This window comes from Panthera leo, chromosome B3 (genome assembly GCF_018350215.1).
Source record: "Panthera leo isolate Ple1 chromosome B3, P.leo_Ple1_pat1.1, whole genome shotgun sequence".
NCBI classification, from domain to species: domain Eukaryota; kingdom Metazoa; phylum Chordata; class Mammalia; order Carnivora; family Felidae; genus Panthera; species Panthera leo.
Window position 1 is genome coordinate 100,881,480 of NC_056684.1, and position 25,073 is coordinate 100,906,552.

Below are 25,073 nucleotides of genomic sequence, written 5' to 3' on the forward strand. Positions count from 1 at the left end.
GATTTAGAATTTGTTTTAAGATACTTAGAATTTCACTCTGGTTAAAGAAATGAAAAATACATAACCAAAGCCATCTACTTTTTGAGATGAAATGTGGAATTAAAATTTGAATAAAATCCAACTATAACAGCAATCTTGGATCAGAAGTTAAGTTGTAATGACTACTAAGATACGAAAGGTTAAAAATGTTCTGCGACAACTTATACCCACTTACAGAATTACAGACATCATTTAGGAAAAATTTAGCATGAGGCAGTGCAGGGGAGGGCACCAAGTTGGAAGCTATAAGGAATGCCAAAGACTTAAAAAAGACTTCCTCTCGAGGAGTTTAACCACATATTTGAGAATGAAAGATACACAAATGAGCTGACCAAGGGCATCTGTGCAGAATGAAGGTGAGGTGGAGAGGGGAAAAGAGTCAAGGAAGAGATAATCAGGGGATTCTGTCTTCTCTCCTCCAAGAATGCCAATAAACCTCAAAAACTGGGGACCAGTAGTGGAAGTTTCCTGGGAATTTGAAAAGAAAAGTGTTCTGAATGTATACGTAGATATGAATTTTCTTTGTGGAATCCTGAAAAAAATTATCATAATAGCAAGTACTCAATAAATGGGTATTTATTACTGTTATTATTGTTATTAGAAATTATTAGGTTTATACATAGAAGTTATAGAGAGTAACTTCATAAAGCCCCACTAATCTTAATTTGAATGGGTAGTTGCTAAAGGTAGAGGTAAGTCATAGGTAGGGTGACCACATGCCCAAGTTGACTAACACTGTGTTCACACCCATTGTCCCACCTTCATTATAATTGAGCCTTTTTCCATTCTAAGTATCCTATTTGGGATGATAAATACCATGGTAACTTACTTCTAGGACAGATTAAGAAATCACCAGTTGGAACCACTTTTATCACTACCAGTCAATAGTCTTCCCAAAGCAGCACCATGAGAGAAAGGTCCAAGGGCAAAAGCACACATTCTACAACACAAACTCAGAAGCAGAGTCTCTCCTCCTAGGCTCAACTTCTCCCCAGTCCAAGAGTATCCAGAAGAAGGGAAACCCAATTCCACCCGTAGTTGAAATGCAGGACAGGCAAAGTTAGATATCAAGAGTTGACCCTTGGCACAGCAGGTTTCACCAAGTACAGAGAAGAAACCACACATCTTGGGTCAATCTATGCCTCTGACTTTCTTCTCACTCCTTTAAATCTATTGAATCACTGAACTGAGATATAAACTTACATTTAGCAGAACCTCAGCTTAAGATACAAGACAAAACTCAAGAAGCACACCAATTATTGTGAGGGAATCAAGAAGACCTTACCAGTTGGAGCAAATTGCAACTTTGGATAGCATCTGGTCCTAGAAATATTAACCTCAAAACAATTAACAGTAATATAAAAATAAGATATTCTGGACTAAGATTTGAAAATATGTGCAAATAACTCAAGTCAGCTTTAAATAGAATCTGCTTTAGGGGCGCCTGGGTGGCTCAGTCGGTTGAGCAGCCAACTTTGGCTCAGGTCATGATCTCGCGGTCCGTGAATTCAAGCCCCGCGTCGGGCTCTGTGCTGACAGCTCAGAGCCTGGAGCCTGTTTCATATTCTGTGTCTCCCTCTCTCTGACCCTCCCCTGTTCATGCTCTGTCTCTCTCGGTCTCAAAAATAAATAAACGTTAAAAAAAGTTTTTAAATAGAATCCGCTTTAGACTCTCAAGGAAAGCCAGGAACCTATGAAATCTGCAAAATGAGAGATAAGAGGAGATGACAACAGACCGAAATGAAAAAAGAAGAGGGTTAGGAGGCATGGGAAAATATTTGGAAAGCTTCATGAGACATGTAAGACTTTAAATAAACAAAAACAAATTTAGTATTAGCTTTAAAATGAACAGACGTGGCGAAAATCATAATTAACCCTGTAAAAAGTAAAATCTGTGATGGAGTAAAAAGTAAAACCTCAGTGGCTCAGTCAGTAAAGCGACCAAGTCTGGATTTCAGCTCAGGTCACAATCTCACGGTTTGAGATCGGGCTCTGCTTCCAGCTCTGCACTGACAGCACAGAGCCGAATTGGGATTTTTTTCTCTCCCTCTTTCTCTGCTCCTACCCCCTCCTCTCTAAATAAATAAATAAATAAAAGTTTCTTTTAAAAAAATCTGTGATGGAGAATGCAGGACTAAGAAGCTCTCTCTGAATGGAAAGAAGAGGACAAGTTGTTAAATCAACAAGAGTGAAGATTATGGACAGAAAACTGACAAAGGAGATCTAACCAGCGCATAACAAGACAAATGGAACAGATTGAATAACCAAAAATATAAAAAGAAGAGGGGTGCCTGGGTGGCTCAGTTGGTTAAACATCTGCCTTTGGCTCAGGTCACGATCTCACAGTTCGTGGGTTTGAGCCCCGCATCAGGCTCTCAGCTGTCAGCACAGAGATGCTTCAGATCCTCTGTCCCCTTTTCTCTCTCCCCTTTCCCCACTCCTACTCTCTGTCTCTCTCAAAAAATAAACATTAAAAAAAATTTTAATAAAAAAATATAAAAGAAGAAAATTTTACTAGATGAGAAAGGTCTAATTGCCCAAATTACCTTACCATGAATCAGAAAAATTTAATAAAAAGAAAACAAACCTAGACTTTGGTAAAAATTATGTATTTTAAGGAAAAATAAATAATCCTAACATCATAAATATAGAAAAAAAACTTATCTATAAAAAATTAGGCCTTTTTGTCGACATTAAATGCTACAAGACCATGCAATAGCAACATTTGAAATAAGGGTTCTAACTCAAGATTTACATATAGCAACATAAAGATATTTTCAGGTTTCTTTTCAGATATATACAAACTTATAATTATACCATTCACATGGTATATTTTTCTTTTGAATTTATACCAAAAAATAAACCAGAGCATCAGAAAATATAAAAATAAGTATCAAATTGACTTCTGGTGACATAGAAAAAGCATTTAGGTATGAAACTAATTTAAGTGATATATGTCCTACTAAAAGCAATATTTTAACAATAATTAACATGATCAAATGATTTCAGCCATAAATTTAATCAAACTAAGAGATGGGATAGAGGAGGTTTAAAACAAATAAAAGATATTTTCCCCATCATATGTGTATATATGATATATACATATAAACAATCTTGTGTGTCATTTGATTCTTGGTTGTTAAAGTTCAATTCTAGATGAATCAAAATAGGACATAGAAGTTTAAATGATGAAAAATAAATAAAGTTGGTATGGAAAATACTGAAAACAAAGGAAAATCAAGGGACAGAAAAAAGAAGTAGAAAATAAGGTTATATAAATAAGAACAACGATAGTTATGACAATATGGTTAAACTCTCTTTTAGAAAAGTAACACCCAAAATGGGACAAAATGCCAACTCATAGTTTATAAAGTCTAAAGAGAAATACACATAGCAGTTTGAGAAATCTGTAGTTAGATGAATAAAGATATACATAGCTACTGCAAACTAAAATATAACAGATTTCAGTATTTATATCAGATGAAATACAATTCAAATCAAAACACTTTTAAGAGGGCAAATTAGATCATTTTATATTAACAAGGAGTACATTTCTCAATAAGGATATGTCATTAGTATTAATACGCTAAATAATACATAAGGAAAAAATAAGAATAGGGGTGCCTGGGTGGCTCAGTCGATTAAGCAGCTGACTTCGGCTCAGGTCATGATCTCGTGGTTCATGGGTCCGAGCCCTGCATCAGGCTCTGTGCTGACAGTTCAGAGCCTGAAGCCTGCTTCAGATTCTGTGTCTCCCTCTCTCTCTGCCCCTCCCCCAGTCAAGCTTTGTCTCTCTCTCTCTTTCCCCCTCTCTCAAAAATAAACAATAAAATTTAAGAAAAAAAAAGAAAAAAGAATAATACATGTCTGTCTAATGAACATACTTCTTGATGGATCAAATAGTCAAAAATGAATAAAAATGTAAACAATGTGAATTATATAATTAAAAAGTTTTCAATAATAAATATTTACCAAGCTCAATATCCCATTAACAGAAAATACACTTCATTTTCATGTGTCTAGATAACAAATTTACAAAAAAATCAACCTTAGATTATGTAAAAAGAAAACCTTAATTCCTAAAAGGAGAAATTATATATTATATTCTCTGACCACAGTGAAATGGAACCAAAATTATTAACAGTGCATAAACAAATAAAAATGCCCGAACTCTTATTTCTAACCTAATATTCTATACCAAGTTTAACTATAGATTGTGAATGAGCGCAAAATAAAGATATTTTCAGATGTATGAGAATACAAGAAAGATTTAAGGGGTTACCCAAGAACACTGTCCAGAAAACTGAGGGTTAATAATAAAAAAAGAAATAGCTTGAAATCCAAGGAGACCAATAAAGAGAAATCTTTATGATTTGCCAGACAATGGGCCTTGAAAGCAATTATTCTAAATTAGAACAGTTGTTTCCAAATAAGCAGGAAATTATAAACCCCAAATATTTTTATTCAGCCTTGTTTAAAATTACCAGGAAAATCATATGTCATGAGGCAAAATGGTATTTATTTATTTATATTTTTAATGTTTATTTATTTATTTTTAAGAGAGAGAATTTGAGCAGGGGAGGGGTACAGAGAGAGAGAGAGAGAGAGAGAGAGAATCCAAAGCAGGCTCCCCACTGTCAGCACAGAGCCCAGTGCGGGGCTCAGACTCAGGAACCCTTGAGATCATGACCTGAGCCAGAAATCTGACCCTCAGCTGACTGAGCCACCCAGGTGCCCCGAGGCAAAATGGTATTTAAACTAGAACCATGAAGGCAAAAAAGATTGTTGACGCAACCCTTTGTGTTAAAGATGAAGGAGAAGTTTAAAAAACTGAGAGGAACAAAGAGCCATAGCCAAATGGGTGAAGTTTCTCTATAATTTAATTTATGCTTATTTGTATCTTGTCATCAAGGAATTTAGTTTTTATCTAGTCTGTTTACCAGGCAGGAATAAGAATTTCCAATAATTTTCAAATAGTCCTCTCCCATGCCCTAACCTATGACCTTAGCACTGTGTATGTTTGTTATTGGAAACAGCACTTAGTAGAATATTTTGTCCTTAAAAATTGAATTTGCTCACCAATTTTGTAATAACTAATCCACCAACTGTGTCCTGATGGATCTTGTTATAATTCATCTAATTAGTATGTAAACTGCTGATTTGCTTGCACATTAGGAAACATGTTTTAAGATTTTCTTGAAAGACATTTTGCCAATAAAATAATTTTATAGCAAATTCATTTTAAAATTACAAAACAAAATCTTTCACAGTTCCAAACAATTTGTTGTTAAGATGAAAGGAGAAATGGATTCCAAGCAAAAGACAGAATAACTAAGGACCTGGATAATATTAGTGCACAGTGAAGAAAGCATATGGTTCTTCTCCCACAAGAAAAAAGAATGACAAGTAGAAATTCTAGGAAAAATACAACTATAAAAGAAATTCCTGGTCCAATTATGAAACAAACTAAATTTTTTGAACTAATTGTGAACATTCAGTGGAATGCAAAAAAAAAAAAAAAAAAAGGCCAAACTTTGGACTTGGGTATTTACTATTTGGTGAGATGGACATAACTTTGGATCCATAGAGAGGGAAATAAAATACTAGCTCACTCTCTGGCTCCGGGGTAAACAACATTTATGTGGTCATAACATTATGTATAAACAATATAAATCTTAGGTTCAAATTATAGAATAACTTGATAAAGAATCGTTCCTGAAATGGAGTTACAGATCAAATTTTAAAATGTAAGTGGGGCACCTGGGTGGCTCTGTCGGTTAAGTGTCTGACTCTCAATTTCGGCTCAGGTCATGATCTCATGGTTTCATGAGTTTGAGTCCCATGTCAGGTTCTGTGCTGACGTGCAAAGCCTGTTTGGGATTCTCCCTCTCTCCCTCTCTTTGGCCCTTCCCTGCTCACGCAGTCTCTCTCTCAAAATAAATAAGTACACTTAAAAATTTTTTTTTAAATAATTGATAAGTATGGGGAATGGAAAGAAGAGTAAGGGCTATTACTGTTCCAAAATAAAAGCCAAGAAGCATACATTTAATTATAATGTTTAAAGGTATAATGCAAACCGATAAAACAAAAGGAATTATCAAAAATGGACATAAAGTCCTCAGTCTCTCTTATAAGTTCTCCAGCGTCATGACCAGTGACCCTCATTTTCTCTAAGGTAAAGCCAACTGGTTGATGACCATCCATAGCCACAGAGCTTCCAGTTGTACATGGATAACCAAGCATCACCAAAAATGTGAGGAAAATCTGTTACATCAAGAAGAAAAATTAGGTGTGAACTCTGGAGAAATGGAGGTATATAGATAAGTTAGCGAAATCCAAGTTTAATTAGCTTGCTTAGAGTAAAATTAAAAAGTATGCAAGTAACAACGATCAGAGAAAATTGAAGACCTTTTAAAGTTTAACAAGGTGAATGCTGAAATAAAATAATTTGAAATTTAAAGATAAAGTTGAATATTATCTCCAGAAAGCAGAACTAAAAGATAAAAATGGAGGAAATGTAGGAGGAGTAGGGAGATAAGATAACATTGAAGTCCAATCCAGATATACAGAAAAACAATCCTGAAAAAAAGAACGAGGAACTCAAAGAAGAAGAATTTATAAAACGAATAATATTCCTTAATTTCTAAGAGTTAAAGGGTGTGTCGTCAAAGTAAGATGATTCACCAAGTTCTAAGTAAGATAAAACAAGAAAGATCTACACCTAGGTTTATCACTGGGCATTTTCAAAATACCAAGGTTAAAGACAATATCCAGGAAACTTCCAGAGAGAAATGAAAAGATTACGAAAGAAACGAAATGTCTGATGCTAGGAAATTCTCCTTTGAGAAGCACAGGTCGTGACACTGGAAAAAGTCCAGCAAAAAAATATAACCATCCCATAATATTGGCTCTGTGGCGAACAAAACTTATACACAAATGACTTATCTGAAGTTCTAGGTTTTCAGTAAGGCATAGAAGACAATTATGCTTACAAAGCTGAGTGTAATTATTAGTCTGAACAATTCCAAAGTACAGTAGAGAGAAGTTGGAGGTAGAATGTGGAAGGGTTTGTGGGGAGGGGAAAGGGATGGATGATAATATCCCATTCCTAAAAATGCGGGAGCCAAACATTACTGTCAATAATTGATGGAACAATGGGAATGCAAGCTGGTGCAGCCACTCTGGAAAATAGTATGGAGGTTCCTCAAAAACCTAAAAATAGAACTACCCTACAACCCAGCAAGTTTACACTACTAGGCATTTATCCAAGGGATACAGGTGTGCTGTTTCGAAGGGACACATGCACCCCCATGTTTAGAGCAACACTATCAACAATAGCCAAAGTATGGAAAGAGCCCAAATGTCCATCGATGGATGAATGGATAAAGAAGGTGTGGTATAACCTCACGCCAGTCAGAGTGGCCAAAATGAAGAAATCAGGAGACTATAGATGCTGGAGAGGATGTGGAGAAACAGGAACCCTCTTGCACTGTTGGTGGGAATGCAAATTGGTGCAGCCGCTCTGGAAAGCAGTGTGGAGGTTCCTCAGAAAATTAAAAATAGACCTACCCTATGACCCAGCAATAGCACTGCTAGGAATTTATCCAAGGGATACAGGAGTACTGATGCATAGGGGCACCTGTACCCCAATGTTTATAGCGGCACTCTCAACAATAGCCAAATTATGGAAAGAGCCTAAATGTCCATCAACTGATGAATGGATAAAGAAATTGTGGTTTATATACACAATGGAATACTACGTGGCAATGAGAAAAAATGAAATATGGCCTTTTGTAGCAACATGGATGGAACTGGAGAGTGTGATGCTAAGTGAAATAAGCCATACAGAGAAAGACAGATACCATATGGTTTCACTCTTATGTGGATCCTGAGAAACATAACAGAAACCCATGGGGGAGGGGAAGGAAAAAAAAAAAAAAAAAAAGAGGTTAGAGTGGGAGAGAGCCAAAGCATTAGAGACTGTTAAAAACTGAGAACAAACTGAGGGTTGATGGGGGGTGGGAGGGAGGGCAGGGTGGGTGATAGGTATTGAGGAGGGCACCTTTTGGGATGAGCACTGGGTGTTGTATGGAAACCAATTTGACAGTAAATTTCATATATTAAAAAAAAAAAAAAAAAAAAAAAAAAGAAGGTGTGGTATATATATATACAATGGAGTATTACTAGGCAATCAAAAAGAATGCAATCTTGCCATTTGCAACTATGTGGATGGAACTGGAGGGTATTATGTTAAGTGAAATTAGCCAGTCAGAGAAGGACAAAAATCATATGACTTCAGTCATATGAGGACTTTAAGAGACAGAACAGATGAACATAAGGGGAGGGAAACAAAAATAACATAAAAACAGGGAGGGGGACAAAACAGAAGAGACTCATAAATATGGAGAACTGAGGGTTACTGGAGGGGTGGTGGGAGGGGGGATGGGCTAGATGGGTAAGGGGCACTAAGGAATCTACTCCTGAAATCATTGTTGCACTATATGCTAACTAATTTGGATGTAAATTTAAAAATAAATAAATAAATAAATAAAATAGACATCCAAAAAAAAATAAATAATTGATGGAACAAGAAACACAGACTGAAGTAAAGTAAAGGAATTAAAACTTGTGACATAAGTCTATTATCAAGAGAGAGAAGGGGAGGATAGGGTTAGTATAAAAGAATTAAATCCATATCTATCATAGCAGGGAGTCAACAGCGAACATCTCATGTTGATAAGTCAAGAAACAGACATATATTGTTTACAGGAACAGAGGTAACCATTAAGGAAATTAAAATAATTAAAATAGTTGCTTCTCCAGAGCATGAAAAAAAACAGGGAACTGTGGCTTATGTAGACATTTTTTTAACCAACAGATAATATCCCATCTTGATATATTAAGGGAAGGCAGTATGATAATTATTTAGGTTTAGGGAAATACTTAAAAGACTAGGCTGAGTGCTTATTTGCCCGGTGTTAAGACAGGAAAGAACTACTGAAAGGTAATAAGCAGCACAATTCCTGGGTTTCACACAGAAATGAGAATAATTCCAGTTCTATATGCTAGAAAGGATAGACCTTGTAACACAGGGGCATCAGGGGGGACTCTCAGAAGGCATAATGGGGCTCAATGAGCCCTACATTAAAGGCTTCTCTGGCCCCAACCTAATAAATCCTCAAGTCTCATAATAATCCAATTCCAAGTAATTTAGCTATGTGCATAAACAAAATAAAACACTGTTAAAGAAATATCACAAATTTCAGCAACCAATAATGAAAATCATTATGTTTGGCATCCACTCAAAAAATTATCATGCATGCAAAAAGTAAGTAAAATATGACTCATAACCAGGAGAAAAATCAATCGGAAAAGACCCAAAAAAGGACGGAAGTTTTGTAACTAAGCTATGGGGATTGAAGAGCTGCTCCATTTGTTCAAGAAGGTAGAGGGAAGTTTGACATGATGTGAATAAAAATGGGAAATATGGAAAAAAGTAAGATAGAACTTCTAGAGATATAAACTACAGTAATCAAGACATTGTGGTATTGGCATGAGAATAAGCATACAGATACGAAGCAGAAGAGGGCCCAGATATATAGATGCTCATGTACCACGTCAACGGATTTTCAACAAAGATTTTAGACTATACAATGGGCAAGGGAGAATCATTTCATAAACAGCACTGAAACAATTATATGTAAAAACAACTTTGATGTTTACCACCCACCACACACAAAAACTAACTTAAATACTTAAATACCAGAAGAAAAAAAAAAAGAAAGAAAATATTTGTGATGTTACAACAAGCAAAGATTTTTTTTGATACAACAGAAAAAAACACAATCCATAAAAGAAAAAATCAGTAAATAGTAATCAACATGAGAGATTTCTGTTCTTGGGGCACCTGGGTGGCTCAGCAGGTTAAGCAGATGGCTCTTGATTGAGATCTCACGATCTCACTGTTACTGAGATCAAGCCCCTAGTCGGGTTCTGCACTGGCAGCACAGAGCCTGCTTGGGATTCGCCCTCTCCCTCTCTCTCTGTCCCTCCCCTGCTCACACTCGCTGTCTCTCAAAATAAATAAATAAACATTAAAAAAAAAAAAGAAAGATTTTTGTTCTTTGAAAAACAATGTTAAGGAAATGAAAAGATAAACCATGGACTAAGAAAAGATATTGGCAAGGGGCACCTGCGTGGCTCAGTTGGTTAAGTGTCTGATTTCAGCCTAGGTCATGATCTCGTCGTTCCCAGGTTCTAGCCCTGCTCTGAGCCTGGAGCCTGTTTCAGATTCTGTGTCTCCCTCTCTCTCTGCCCCTCCCCCACTCGCCCTCTGTCTCTATCTCTCAATAATAAAATAAAGCATAAAAAAATTAAACAAAAAGAAAAGATATTGGCAAAGCATATGTTAAAATGTATATCAGATTTATATCCAGAATATATGAATAACTCCTATGATTCAGTAATAAGAAAACAACCTAATAAAAACAGGCCTGATAGAGGGAGGTTCCGGAAGATGGCGGCGTAGGAGGACGCGGGGCTCACAGCGCGTCCTGCCGATCACTTAGATTCCACCTACACCTGCCTAAAGAACCCAGAAAACCGCCAGAGGATTAGCAGAAGGGAGTCTCCGGAGTCAAGCGCAGACTAGAGGCCCACGGAAGAGGGTAGGAAGGGCGGCGAGGCGGTGCGCGCTCCACGGACTGGCGGGAGGGAGCCGGGGCAGAGGGGCGGCTCGCCGGCCAAGCAGAGCCCCCGAGTCTGGCTGGCAAAAGCGGAGGGGCCGGACAGACTGTGTTCCGACAGCAAGCGCGACTTAGCGTCTGGGAGGTCATAAGTTAACAGCTCTGCTCGGAAAGCGGGAAGGCTGGAGGACAAAGGGAGGGAGAGCTGCTGAGCCCCCGGACGGCAGAGCTCAGCTTGGCGGGGAACAAAGGCGCCAGCGCCATCTCCCCCGCCCATCCCCCAGCCAAAATCCCAAAGGGAACCAGTTCCTGCCAGGGAACTTGCTCGCTCCGCGCAAACACCCAACTCTGTGCTTCTGCGGAGCCAAACCTCCGGCAGCGGATCTGACTCCCTCCCGCTGCCACAGGGCTCCTCCTGAAGTGGATCACCTAAGGAGAAGCGAGCTAAGCCTGCCCCTCCAGCCCCCGTGCACCTTGCCTACCCACCTCAGCTAATACGCCAGATCCCCAGCAACACAAGCCTGGCAGTGTGCAAGTAGCCCAGACGGGACACGCCACCCCACAGTGAATCCCGCCCCTAGGAGAGGGGAAGAGAAGGCACACACCAGTCTGACTGTGGCCCCAGCAGTGGGCTGGGGGCAGACATCGGGTTGGACTGCGGCCCCGCCCACTAACTCCAGTTATACACCACAGCACAGGGGAAGTGCCCTGCAGGTCCTCACCACACCAGGGACTCTCCAAAATGACCAAACGGAAGAATTCCCCTCAGAAGAATCTCCAGGAAATAACAACAGCTAATGAACTGATCAAAAAGGATTTAAATAATATAACAGAAAGTGAATTTAGAATAATAGTCATAAAATTAATCGCTGGGCTTGAAAACAGTATACAGGACAGCAGAGAATCTCTTGCCACAAAGATCGAGGGACTAAGGAACAGTCACGAGGAGCTGAAAAACGCTTTAAACAAAATGCAAAACAAAATGGAAACCACGATAGCTCGGCTTGAAGAGGCAGAGGAGAGAATAGGTGAACTAGAAGATAAAGTTATGGAGAAAGAGGAAGCTGAAAGAAAGAGAGATAAAAAAATCCAGGAGTATGAGGGGAAAATTAGAGAACTAAGTGATACACTAAAAAAAAATAATATACGCATAATTGGTATCCCAGAGGAGGAAGAGAGAGGGAAAGGTGCTGAAGGGGTACTTGAACAAATTATAGCTGAGAACTTCCCTGAACTGGGGAAGGAAAAAGGCATTGAAATCCAATAGGCACAGAGAACTCCCTTCAGACGTAACTTGAATCGATCTTCTGCACGACATATCATAGTGAAACTGGCAAAATACAAGGATAAAGAGAAAATTCTGAAAGCAGCAAGGGATAAACGTGCCCTCACATATAAAGGGAGACCTATAAGACTCGTGACTGATCTCTCCTTTGAAACTTGGCAGGCCAGAAAGGCTTGGCACGATATCTACAGTGTGCTAAACAGCAAAAATATGCAGCCGAGAATCCTTTATCCAGCAAGTCTGTCATTTAGAATAGAAGGAGAGATAAAGGTCTTCCCAAACAAACAAAAACTGAAGGAATTTGTCACCACGAAACCAGCCCTACAAGAGATCCTAAGGGGGATCCTGTGAGACAAAGTACCAGAGACATCACTACAAGCATAAAACATACAGACATCACAATAACTCTAAACCCATATCTTTCTATAATAACACTGAATGTAAATGGATTAAATGCGCCAACTAAAAGACATAGGGTATCAGAATGGATAAAAAAACAAGACCCATCTATTTGCTGTCTACAAGAGACTCATTTTAGATCTGAGGACACCTTTAGATTGAGAGTGAGGGGATGGAGAACTATCTATCATGCTCCTGGAAGCCAAAAGAAAGCTGGAGTAGCCATACTTATATCAGACAAACTAGACTTTAAATTAAAGGCTGTAACAAGAGATGAAGAAGGGCATTATATAATAATCACAGGGTCTATCCACCAGGAAGAGCTAACTATTATAAATGTCTATGCGCCAAATACCCGAGCCCCCAGATATATAAAACAATTACTCATAAACATAAGCAACCTTATTGATAAGAATGTGGTCATTGCAGGGGACTTTAACACCCCACTTACAGAAATGGATAGATCATCTAGACACACAGTCAATAAAGAAACAAGGGCCCTGAATGATACATTGGATCAGATGGACTTGACAGATATATTTAGAACTCTGCATCCCAAAGCAACAGAATATACTTTCTTCTCGAGTGCACATGGAACATTCTCCAAGATAGATCATATACTGGGTCACAAAACAGCCCTTCATAAGTTTACAAGAATTGAAATTATACCATGCATACTTTCAGACCACAATGCTATGAAGCTTGAAATCAACCACAGGAAAAAGTCTGGAAAACCTCCAAAAGCATGGAGGTTAAAGAACACCCTACTAACGAATGAGTGGGTCAACCAGGCAATTAGAGAAGAAATTAAAACATATATGGAAACAAACGAAAATGAAAATACAACAATCCAAACGCTTTGGGATGCAGCGAAGGCAGTCCTGAGAGGAAAATACATTGCAATCCAGGCCTATCTCAAGAAACAAGAAAAATCCCAACTACAAAATCTAACAGCACACCTAAAGGAAATAGAAGCAGAACAGCAAAGGCAGCCTAAACCCAGCAGAAGAAGAGAAATAATAAAGATCAGAGCAGAAATAAACAATATAGAATCTAAAAAAACTGTAGAGCAGATCAACGAAACCAAGAGTTGGTTTTTTGAAAAAATAAACAAAATTGACAAACCTCTAGCCAGGCTTCTCAAAAAGAAAAGGGAGATGACCCAAATAGATAAAATCATGAATGAAAATGGAATGATTACAACCAATCCCTCAGAGATACAAACAATTATCAGGGAATACTATGAAAAATTATATGCCAGCAAATTGGACAACCTGGAAGAAATGGACAAATTTCTAAACACCCACACTCTTCCAAAACTCAATCAGGAGGAAATAGAAAGCTTGAACAGACCCATAACCAGCGAAGAAATTGAATCGGTTATCAAAAATCTCCCAACAAATAAGAGTCCAGGACCAGATGGCTTCCCAGGGGAGTTCTACCAGACATTTAAAGCAGAGATAATACCTATCCTTCTCAAGCTATTCCAAGAAATAGAAAGGGAAGGAAAACTTCCAGACTCATTCTATGAAGCCAGTATTACTTTGATTCCTAAACCAGACAGAGACCCAGTAAAAAAAGAGAACTACAGGCCAATATCCCTGATGAATATGGATGCAAAAATTCTTAATAAGATACTAGCAAATCGAATTCAACAGCATATAAAAAGAATTATTCACCATGATCAAGTGGGATTCATTCCTGGGATGCAGGGCTGGTTCAACATTCGCAAATCGATCAACGTGATACATCACATTAACAAAAAAAAAGAGAAGAACCATATGATCCTGTCAATCGATGCAGAAAAGGCCTTTGACAAAATCCAGCACCCTTTCTTAATAAAAACCCTTGAGAAAGTCGGGATAGAAGGAACATGCTTAAAGATCATAAAGGCCATTTATGAAAAGCCCACAGCTAACATCATCCTCAACGGGGAAAAACTGAGAGCTTTTTCCCTGAGATCAGGAACACGACAGGGATGCCCACTGTCACCGCTGTTGTTTAATATAGTGCTGGAAGTTCTAGCATCAGCAATCAGACAACAAAAGGAAATCAAAGGCATCAAAATTGGCAAAGATGAAGTCAAGCTTTCGCTTTTTGCAGATGACATGATATTATACATGGAAAATCCAATAGACTCCACCAAAAGTCTGCTAGAACTGATACATGAATTCAGCAATGTTGCAGGATACAAAATCAAGGTGCAGAAATCAGTTGCATTCTTATACACTAACAATGAAGCAACAGAAAGACAAATGAAGAAACTGATCCCATTCACAATTGCACCAAGAAGCATAAAATACCTAGGAATAAATCTAACCAAAGATGTAAAAGATCTGTATGCTGAAAACTATAGAAAGCTTATGCAGGTAATTGAAGAAGATATAAAGAAATGGAAAGACATTCCCTGCTCATGGATTGGAAGAATAAATATTGTCAAAATGTCAATACTACCCAAAGCTATCTACACATTCAATGCAATCCCAATCAAAATTGCACCAGCATTCTTCTCGAAACTAGAACAAGCAATCCTAAAATTCATATGGAACCACAAAAGGCCCCGAATAGCCAAAGTCATTTTGAAGAAGAAGACCAAAGCAGGAGGCATCACAATCCCAGACTTTAGCCTCTACTACAAAGCTGTCATCATCAAGACAGCATGGTATTGGCATAAAAACAGACACATAGACCAATGGAATAGAATAGAAACCCCAGAACTAGACCCACAAACGTATGGCCAACTCATCTTTGACAAAGCAGGAAAGAACATCCAATGGAAAAAAGACAGTCTCTTTAACAAACGGTGCTGGGAGAACTGGACAGCAACATGCAGAAGGTTGAAACTAGACCACTTTCTCACACCATTCACAAAAATAAACTCAAAATGGATAAAGGACCTGAATGTGAGACAGGAAACCATCAAAACCTTAGAGGAGAAAGCAGGAAAAGACCTCTCTGACCTCAGCCGTAGCAATCTCTTACTCGGCACATCCCCAAAGGCAAGGGAATTAAAAGCAAAAGTGAATTACTGGGACCTTATGAAGATAAAAAGCTTCTGCACAGCAAAGGAAACAACCAACAAAACTAAAAGGCAACCAACGGAATGGGAAAAGATATTTGCAAATGACACATCGGACAAAGGGCTAGTATCCAAAATCTATAAAGAGCTCATCAAACTCCACACCCGAAAAACAAATAACCCAGTGAAGAAATGGGCAGAAAACATGAATAGACACTTCTCTAAAGAAGACATCCGGATGGCCAACAGGCACATGAAAAGATGTTCAACGTCGCTCCTTATCAGGGAAATACAAATCAAAACCACACTCAGATACCACCTCACGCCAGTCAGAGTGGCCAAAATGAAGAAATCAGGAGACTATAGATGCTGGAGAGGATGTGGAGAAACAGGAACCCTCTTGCACTGTTGGTGGGAATGCAAATTGGTGCAGCCGCTCTGGAAAGCAGTGTGGAGGTTCCTCAGAAAATTAAAAATAGACCTACCCTATGACCCAGCAATAGCACTGCTAGGAATTTATCCAAGGGATACAGGAGTACTGATGCATAGGGGCACCTGTACCCCAATGTTTATAGCGGCACTCTCAACAATAGCCAAATTATGGAAAGAGCCTAAATGTCCATCAACTGATGAATGGATAAAGAAATTGTGGTTTATATACACAATGGAATACTACGTGGCAATGAGAAAAAATGAAATATGGCCTTTTGTAGCAACATGGATGGAACTGGAGAGTGTGATGCTAAGTGAAATAAGCCATACAGAGAAAGACAGATACCATATGGTTTCACTCTTATGTGGATCCTGAGAAACATAACAGAAACCCATGGGGGAGGGGAAGGGAAAAAAAAAAAAAAAAAAAAAAAAGAGGTTAGAGTGGGAGAGAGCCAAAGCATAAGAGACTGTTAAAAACTGAGAACAAACTGAGGGTTGATGGGGGGTGGGAGGGAGGGCAGGGTGGGAGGGAGGGCAGGGTGGGTGATGGGTATTGAAGAGGGAACCTTTTGGGATGAGCACTGGGTGTTGTATGGAAACCAATTTGACAGTAAATTTCATATATTAAAAAAAAAAAAAAAAACCAGGCCTGATAAAAAATTTGAATAACACTTCCTTTAAGAGGACATAAGGGTGACAAATAGGCACATGAAAAGATGTTCAAAATCATCGGCCATTAATAAAATGCAAATTAAACCATCAGGTACTACCACACACACTAGAATGCATAAAATCAAAGTCTACCAGGCCAAGTGTTAGCAAAGATGTTGAACACCTGACCTTCTTATGTATTTCTGGCTGGAGTGTCAAATGTATAGCCACTTTGGAAAAACATTGGCAGTTTCTTTTAAAGCTCAACACTCATTTACCATACAACCCAGAAATCTAATGGTAGGTATCTACTCAAGAGAAATGAGAACATATCTGCAAAAGGATTTGTGCAAGAATATTCATGGGAGGCTTATTCATAATAGCCAAACACTAGAAACAGTGCAAATGTCCATCTAGAAACAATGCAAATTGTCCATCAACCACTGAATGGATAAATAAACTGTTGCATATCTACATGTTGGGATATTACTCAGCAATAAAAATCAGTAACTACTGATACACACAGCAGCACGGATGAATCTTGAAATCCTTATGCAGGGCAAAAGAAACCAGACGCACAAGACTACATACTATATAGTTCCTTCTATGTGAAATTTTGGAACAGAACAAAGAAGAGTGATAGCAGATGGGTGGTTGCCAGGGATGGGGGCGGAGGAGGGAAATGATTGCAAAAGCGCACAAGGGAACTTGAGAATCGATTCTACAGAATAAAAGTGAATGCCTCTGGAAGCAAGCCTGAGAGTCAGTCATAGAACAGAGATTTTTGTTTTTCGTTTTTTGTCTTTCTTTTTTATTTTGAGAGAGAGCGATACAGAGAGAAAGAGCCAGGGAGAGAGAGACAGAGACAGAGGGAGAGAGAGAATCCCAAGCAGGCTTTGTGCTATCAGCCCAGAGCCCCACTTGGGGCTTGAACTCACAAGCCACAAGATCATGACCTGAGTTGAAATCAAGAGTCAGACACTTAACTGAGCCATCGGGCAATGCTAGAACTTAGTTTTTTGTTTTTTTTTAATCACATGAACTTCTATGCTTTTATTTCCATGGGCATGTACAACATTGGTTTAAAAAACTTTTAAGGGGAAAAAAGATTGAACTTTTACCTGATTTGAACCACATCTTAATGTGGTTAATATTATTTCTGTTTTATTTCAGGGATCAGTTAAATAAACTTAAGCTGTTACCCAAAAACCACACAAAAACATAATGTGAGAGTCCCATTCATGTGTCCATGTACACGTGCACATGTACAACCTACCTGCAAAACTCTTTCTGAGTACCCTGAGGTAAGACTGGACAAATGTCGACATGTGAGGTTACAATAAAATCACAATTAAAAAAAAAAGCATTTATAATATAATCTTAAAGTTCTAGAAAAAATAGTATACAGGAATAGTCAAGAAATGCTTTGGTAAATGGTTTCTGCCTCCCAGGGAAAGGAGGCTACATACTTTTAAAATTATTCAACTCTCTGGGATTTCATTTGCCCTCATTTGGTGGGTTTGTGTCTGTGTTATAGCAATCCCTACCTAAGTGATCTTCGTTTACAATAGATTCCTAGGAGGCTATACTGACTTGATGCTGAGCAAGAGCCTTCCTATTTTGTACTCTCACTACAACACACAATGTAGATAAACTGCATTTACTTGATGGACTTGGATTTTAAGTATATCGTTTGTGAACTAGATGCCCTCAGAAGGTTGACTTATATATTCTGGAGGATAGAGGTTGTTTGAACAAACCTAGACGTGCAAATTTGTTTGTCAATATACCCCAAATCTCTTCCAAATAATAGGAGTTTAAGAGCTTATGAATCAACCTGAACAGCTTGCTGATGATCATTTGACAGACTGTGTGGGAAATTGAGTTTACTTCAAATTTATGAACTGATGGAGCTATTCCTTATAATGATTAACAATGAGTCATAGAAGAAACCAAGGGTCACTCTAGGCACATGTGCCTAATGTCAGGTGTGGAGAGAGTGAGAACAGTTGTAGAAGAAGGAAAGGTCTCATGACAGTCTGTTAGCTAATTTTCATTTTTAAAGTGAAGACACAGACTGGAAAAATTTTAGGGCAAACTTAGTACCTAAAACATCTCCAAAATGGGTGCTTTGTGAAAAGCCTGGGTCACAATCCCCAGAAGATTATTATTAATATAAGAAAGCAATAACTCAGAGGAAGCTGTAATAATATCACAATATGTTTACTTAATTTGGGGACTCAGGATAGAACATAAGTGCGGGGAGCATAGTGTGCACACATTGCTCTGATAATTGATGTTTTTACCTGAAAAACACATCATATACACATTCCAAGGCCCAGATGTGAAACACTTCGAAAAGTATATAAAAAGGAACTGAAGCAAATGTAACGGTAGAGGGTTAAATAGAAAAAAGACACAGGACCAGTCTTCCAAAAGTGATTTTGTAATATAGTCAATGTTAATCCCACTTAAAAAGAGTAATTAATAAAATGAATGATATTTAATGGGACTTTTGTCAACAACCATTTGCCCAACAAATATCAAATAAGCAGAGGCTATACTGAGCTCCTTTCAAAGCATTATTTTGTTCCAACATCACAACAATCCTATGAAAGAGGTATTGTTATTTTCCATGCTTTATGGGTAAGGAGACCAAACATAGAGCATAAAAACCTGTCCAAGTGCACCTAACCTAATCAGTAGTAGACTTGGGAATCAAACCAAAGTATCTTGGTACTAAGAGCGGAAGTGTTGACTGCTAAAAAAAAAAAAAAAAAAAAAAAAAAAAAAATTGGTAAAAATCAGGTAAAATCCAGCTTGTTCAATGATTAAATATTTTAAAAATCTGAATAACTAGAGTACAAATTTTTTACGTTTAAAATTCTATTTTTTCAAACAAAAAATAAATTTTTGTTTCAAAATTTTCTATTAGTAGACCCACTGGGTTAATTCGGCCTGTAGCACGCCAGAAAATGACCTAATATTGCTTCCCCTCATTCTTATAACGATACTTAAGAAATATCAGTCTGACCATAATTATTAAGTTACTATTTCTGCACTCCTCTATCTATAAATGCATAGTGTTTAGCCCTAAAATCAGACACAATGGACAACATACATACACATTAGAGTAGATAATAATCAGAAATAGAAGAAGATGAATACATACGAAATTAGAAATTACATTGGGAATAATTGTCTTAGTGATTCTGCCTGAACAAGTGGCGAATATAGCTGGATACTAATAGACCTTTGTACAAAACAATTCTCAAAATGTGCTCCAAGAAAACCTGGGGATCCACAGTACCATTTCAGGAGGTCCTCAAGATCAAAACCATGTTCCTAATGGTTCTTTACTCTCATTCTGTCCTGAGTGTACACAGGCATTTTTGCACTATTATGTGCTTAGAATGTAAACTCCTAACTTTTGCAACTCCAGCAAAGTGGGAAATCTCAGGGAAAGACCATATAGCTAGGTGGCCTGGAACTATGGGACAGGCTTTCAAAGTTCATGAAAATGGTCTGTGGTAGTAAGCACTCTTGTCTTCTACACCAGTGGTTGTCCAATCTGAGTCTGCAGCAGAATTACCTGGGGAGGCTTGTTACAACACAGATTGCTGGGTCCCACCTCCAGACATCCTAATTCAGTGTTCTGAATTCTGAATCACTGTTCTCAGCTGTCGACCAGCCAAACTGACTTCTGTCCAACTGGCGAGGCTTCAGATGGTAAAACCAAGTGTGTGACCTATTCTAAACTTCTCAACTTCCTGTGGTTTGTCCTCATACATGGCTCTTCACAAACTCACTACTTGGGTCCACTGCTCTCAGATAAGTATTCGTGGAAAAACTTTAGAAACATTTGACATTAAAGGTTCTTTCTAGACGTTCACGCGTTGGTTATGTTACTTGATGTTGGAAGTTTTAGTCCTGAAATGGTTCATTGGAATTGGAAATTATGCAGGTGAAAACCCTTGGAGCATAAGCAAATACCTGGGAGCCACCTTCAATACTGTTGCAGTCAGTAAAAGAAGTTAAGTGTTTAAATAAAAATATTATCTGTAATTGCTAAGAATATGCCTTTCGTGATGCGCAGAGGTGCGCACTGCACCCAACAGAATTCCATGAGGCTGAGAAGTCTTTGAGGGCCTGTTGTCCTAACAGAACATTTGCCAGTATCCTGACGGAATTAGGAAGTCCTCCTTGAGCTGCCCTCCAGACATGAGCACACACAAAGGAAGGCTTCATCTGAAATCCTAAGCAAATAAAAGTCAAGTGAGGAAAGTGGAACATTAAATTTTAGAATTGGCAGGTAGCAACATTTTGCAACCTTGAAGATATTATTTAACTAAGAGTTGGAGTTCAACAAAACTGCAATTTTGACAACGAAATGCCGCCTAAAGGTGAAGACTGTACCTGGAAAAAGATCTAAAGTGCAGTTCTTTAACTCAGGGTAATAGGCACGAAAGGCATATATGCCAAAGTCCCGGGGGGCAGAGAATAATCTGCAGATCACAGAGAAAGGAGAGAATCAACCTTGGTAGGGGAACCCTGGAACACTCCTTTAGATGGGCTGCGGCTATAGAGTCATTTTCCTTGCTTCTCTCTTAGATATTTAGCATTTCCACCGAGAGGTTTTTCCCTCCCTAACCAATTTCAGACTTCTGTAAAGCTGTTAGCATTGATGTGCTGACATTTTATCTGCTCTCTTTATAGGTATCCTTACTCAGATATAGAATTCTCAATCGTTTCTAAGCAAGAACTTCACAAGGATTCCAAAGCCACTCGCGCCTTGTCCATTCAATTTATCCAAGTTGATTCAACAGGAGACTGTAAGGTGCCCATTCCGAGTAACATACTGTATTCAATACTTTGGGGGAAGAGAAAGATGCATCTGACATGGAGTCTGCCCCAAAGGGTCTCATATACGGTCTGGCTGAACAAATAAGTTGACTACATTTATTCTGATGAAATAGAGGTGACAGTGATGATCGTGGCAAGCAAGACAAATGTAAGGTACAAGGAGAGTGAAGTGAAGGAGTGACGGTCAGGAAAGGTTTGGAGGAGAAGGGCTTTTTAAACTGAGCTTTGAGGAACAGGCAGAATTTGGACATGTAGAGATAAGGGAGAGCAGTGCAACTTGTCCGGATGACAGTTTGTATGTGCAAAGCAAACCCAGCTTGGTACCCCAGAATCAACCCCTCCGTGAGTTAGGCCATCTCATTCACATCACACATCCCCCAAATAACAATTGATTTGGAGTTCCAGTAACATTCTCGTCCAGAAATATTTTTATAGAGTCTTTTTTTTCTTCCCTGGATATTCAATTTCCTAGTGTGAAATCCAGTGCTCCATAGCACAAATTCATGTCTGTGCTTTGTCTAGATTAAATTTTTTAAAACAGCTGTGCTGAGATTTATGTTATTTGTATACAAATGATGCATTTGACATGGGAAAGACCTCTACAAATCTAGCTGCCTCTAGACTCTTTGGGGAAAATAACAGAGAAATCATCCCCAGTATAAATTTCATAGCCTCAGGTCTGCCCCAGCGATACATTTCCAGTTGAATGGTTTCATCACAGAGAAAAAACACTCGGATTAAAAACAAGAGAGGCACAGATAAGAAGGAGGAGAAAGAAGGGGAAGCCGAAGGAAAAAAAAAAGCCCAGATGCAACAAAACGAAGGAGGAAGTTGTCCAGAAATGAGGAAAGCATAGCAGGGACAAGGGAAGAGATGGAAAGGGAAGACAGGATGGGGTGACAAGAAGACTTTGTAAAGCAATGCAAACCCTTTTGCCTGTCCTTACTGTGAAAAGTGTCATGGACCCTCCTAGGAAGGTTGCTCCCCATGGACACACCCATTATTAGCACTTCAAACCATCTGTCTGGCCCAGCCTTTGGCATTCCTGTCCTTGTGGGATAGAGGAAAGACAGACAGAATGCATGGGCTGGAGGAGGCGATGCATGCCAGGGAAGCCTGTGAGGATTGGAGGAAAGAGACCACGCTGGCCCCAATAGCCAGACACCTGTGTAAACTGCAGGAAGCTGAGAGGAGCCCAGCTGAGCTGATGGAGACACCACATGCAAGCGGCTGTAGGAGGCAAAGTCAAACAGAGACAAAGGCAGGCGCACACATGCATGTGTGCACAAGCACACACACACACATACACACATGGGGAAATGAAGCAGACTGATCCAGGAAAGGGCAGAGAAACATTGAGAGGGAAAAAGAAATATTAAGACAAGGAAAATTACCACTGCCCCACCCCCCCAAAGTGCTAAAGGAATATGGTTATTTCTTTATTTTTTTTTTCAACGTTTTTTATTTATTTTTGGGACAGAGAGAGACAGAGCATGAACGGGGGAGGGGCAGAGAGAGAGGGAGGCACAGAATCGGAAACAGGCTCCAGGCTCCGAGCCACAAGCCCGGAGCCCGATGCAGGGCCCGAACTCACGGACCGCGAGATCGTGACCTGGCTGAAGTCGGACGCTTAACCGACTGCGCCACCCAGGCGCCCCAGGAATATGGTTATTTCTAAATAAATGCCCTCATATTGCATTTTCATAGAAATTTATTTGCTACATCAAAAAGGCATAAACAGTCCCTTTCACTGGGTGAAGAGCACCCAATTAATTAAACTTAATAACTTGTCAAATATCTAGACAGGTGGAAGCTCACTTTAAAAAAAAATCAAACCTGTAGCTGTTTTGTATAATGCATATGCCCACCCCAAACCTCCTGAATCAGAATTTCTGGGCACAAGGGCTGAATCATGGGGGATACTGATGCCCACTCCTACTAAAGAGCTTCTGAGACATTGGGAGTGCCTTGCATTTCCTTTAGAGGAACATAGAGCCTATCTCTGGGAAATGAAACTGTGTACCTGCTCTGATTTTTAAAGGAAACATGTCCAATGCACACCCAAACATAACAGAGGGAAACAGGGATAAAGATCTCGAAATTTGAATTCTTAGAAAAATGGTATACAACATAAACAAGTTAACACCAAGGACTTTCATAAACGCTCTGATCTAATATCCTTAAGGTGTAGTGATTCTCCACTTACTTAAGCATGTTTTTGGTACATGAGCAAAGTGCAAGATAGTGTTTCCCAAAGTATGCTCCATGGCATGCTAATCCCCCAGAAGGCTCTTTGAAGAAAAATGTTAAAGGAGATTGAAAACTGCTACAGATTTTCCCCAGCATCCCCACACGTATACCAACCACCATGATCCAATGAATATTAGTATTTATGACATTTAAAAAAATCTATTTAATCTGTTTCAAAAATTGTTTTCCAAACTTATGTTAGCCAATTTTCAATACAATGCCTATGAGTGTCATAAGAAACTAGTACTATAAGAAATTCATTTTTAAAAAGTCTTGAAACATGGGGGAGCCTGGGTGGCTCATTTGGTTCAGCATCCAACTCAGCTCAGGTCATGACCTTATGGTTCATGAGTCTGAGCCCCGCATTGGGCTCTGCACTGACAGTGTAGAGCCTGCTTGGGATTTTCTCTCTCTCTCCCCCACTCTCTCTCTCTCCCTCTCTCTCTCTGCCCATTCCCCAGTCGCTCTCACTCTCTCAAAATAAACAAACTTTAAAAAAGAATAATAAAATAAATAGTAAAAAGCCTTGGAAACTTGTGTAAAGAAAGTAACTGGTCACCAATCACATCTTCACATTTGTTTTTTTTTAAAAGGCAAAGCCAGTGATTTGCCAAATTATAAAGCACAGCAACAACACAGGCCTATGTTAAAAACACATATACTGGCATTCAGTATTTTCCACACTGTACGTTCCTAAACTACCTGAGATGAAGATCAAATGACATTATTTTTGATTTGTTAAAAAAAGAAAGAAAAAGAAAGAAAGAAAGAAAGCTTTCTGAGGAATTTGAGCTAAACACAGCTCATGGGCATATCAGACAGGAAAATACTACTTTGGCTAATCTTCAGGAATATATTTAATGCTAAGGACATTGTGAAAGAAAGCCATTGGTAGGGGATTAACTTCGAGGAGCCTCTTGTCAGATGATCAGGATGCCCTCCTGCCCATTGGGTTGCAGTATAGAGTTGGATCAGGTTCTGTAAGGTCCCTGTCCCTTCACTTAGCAGTTTGTCCTGGTCCCTTACATGGAGCCAGCACACAAGGGGGATGACTGGAAGTAGATCAGATCAGCTGTTGGTGAAAACACTGGGTTGATTCATAACTGCCTAATTCACCAGCTCACACACATATGTTATATAAGCAAAGCTAACTTGATAGAAAGGCCTTCCGAGAGCCCCTGAAGGTGAGGCAAATCTGGCTTTAGAAAGGAACACAGGATGAGAGACAAATGTCTCATGAGGGGAATTGGGAAGATGGAGAGCTAACAAGGTAAGAAAATGCAAACTTTCATTTCTAGACTAAATGGACCAAGTGAAGGAAAACCTCACGAGTCATTCATGAGTGGCTTCCATAATTGGCACTCTGAAATGAGCGAATAAAACAATTGTTCAAAAGTTGGCCTTTTCATCATGGAGGTGGCTTTTACAGATGGTTTTGGAGCAAACG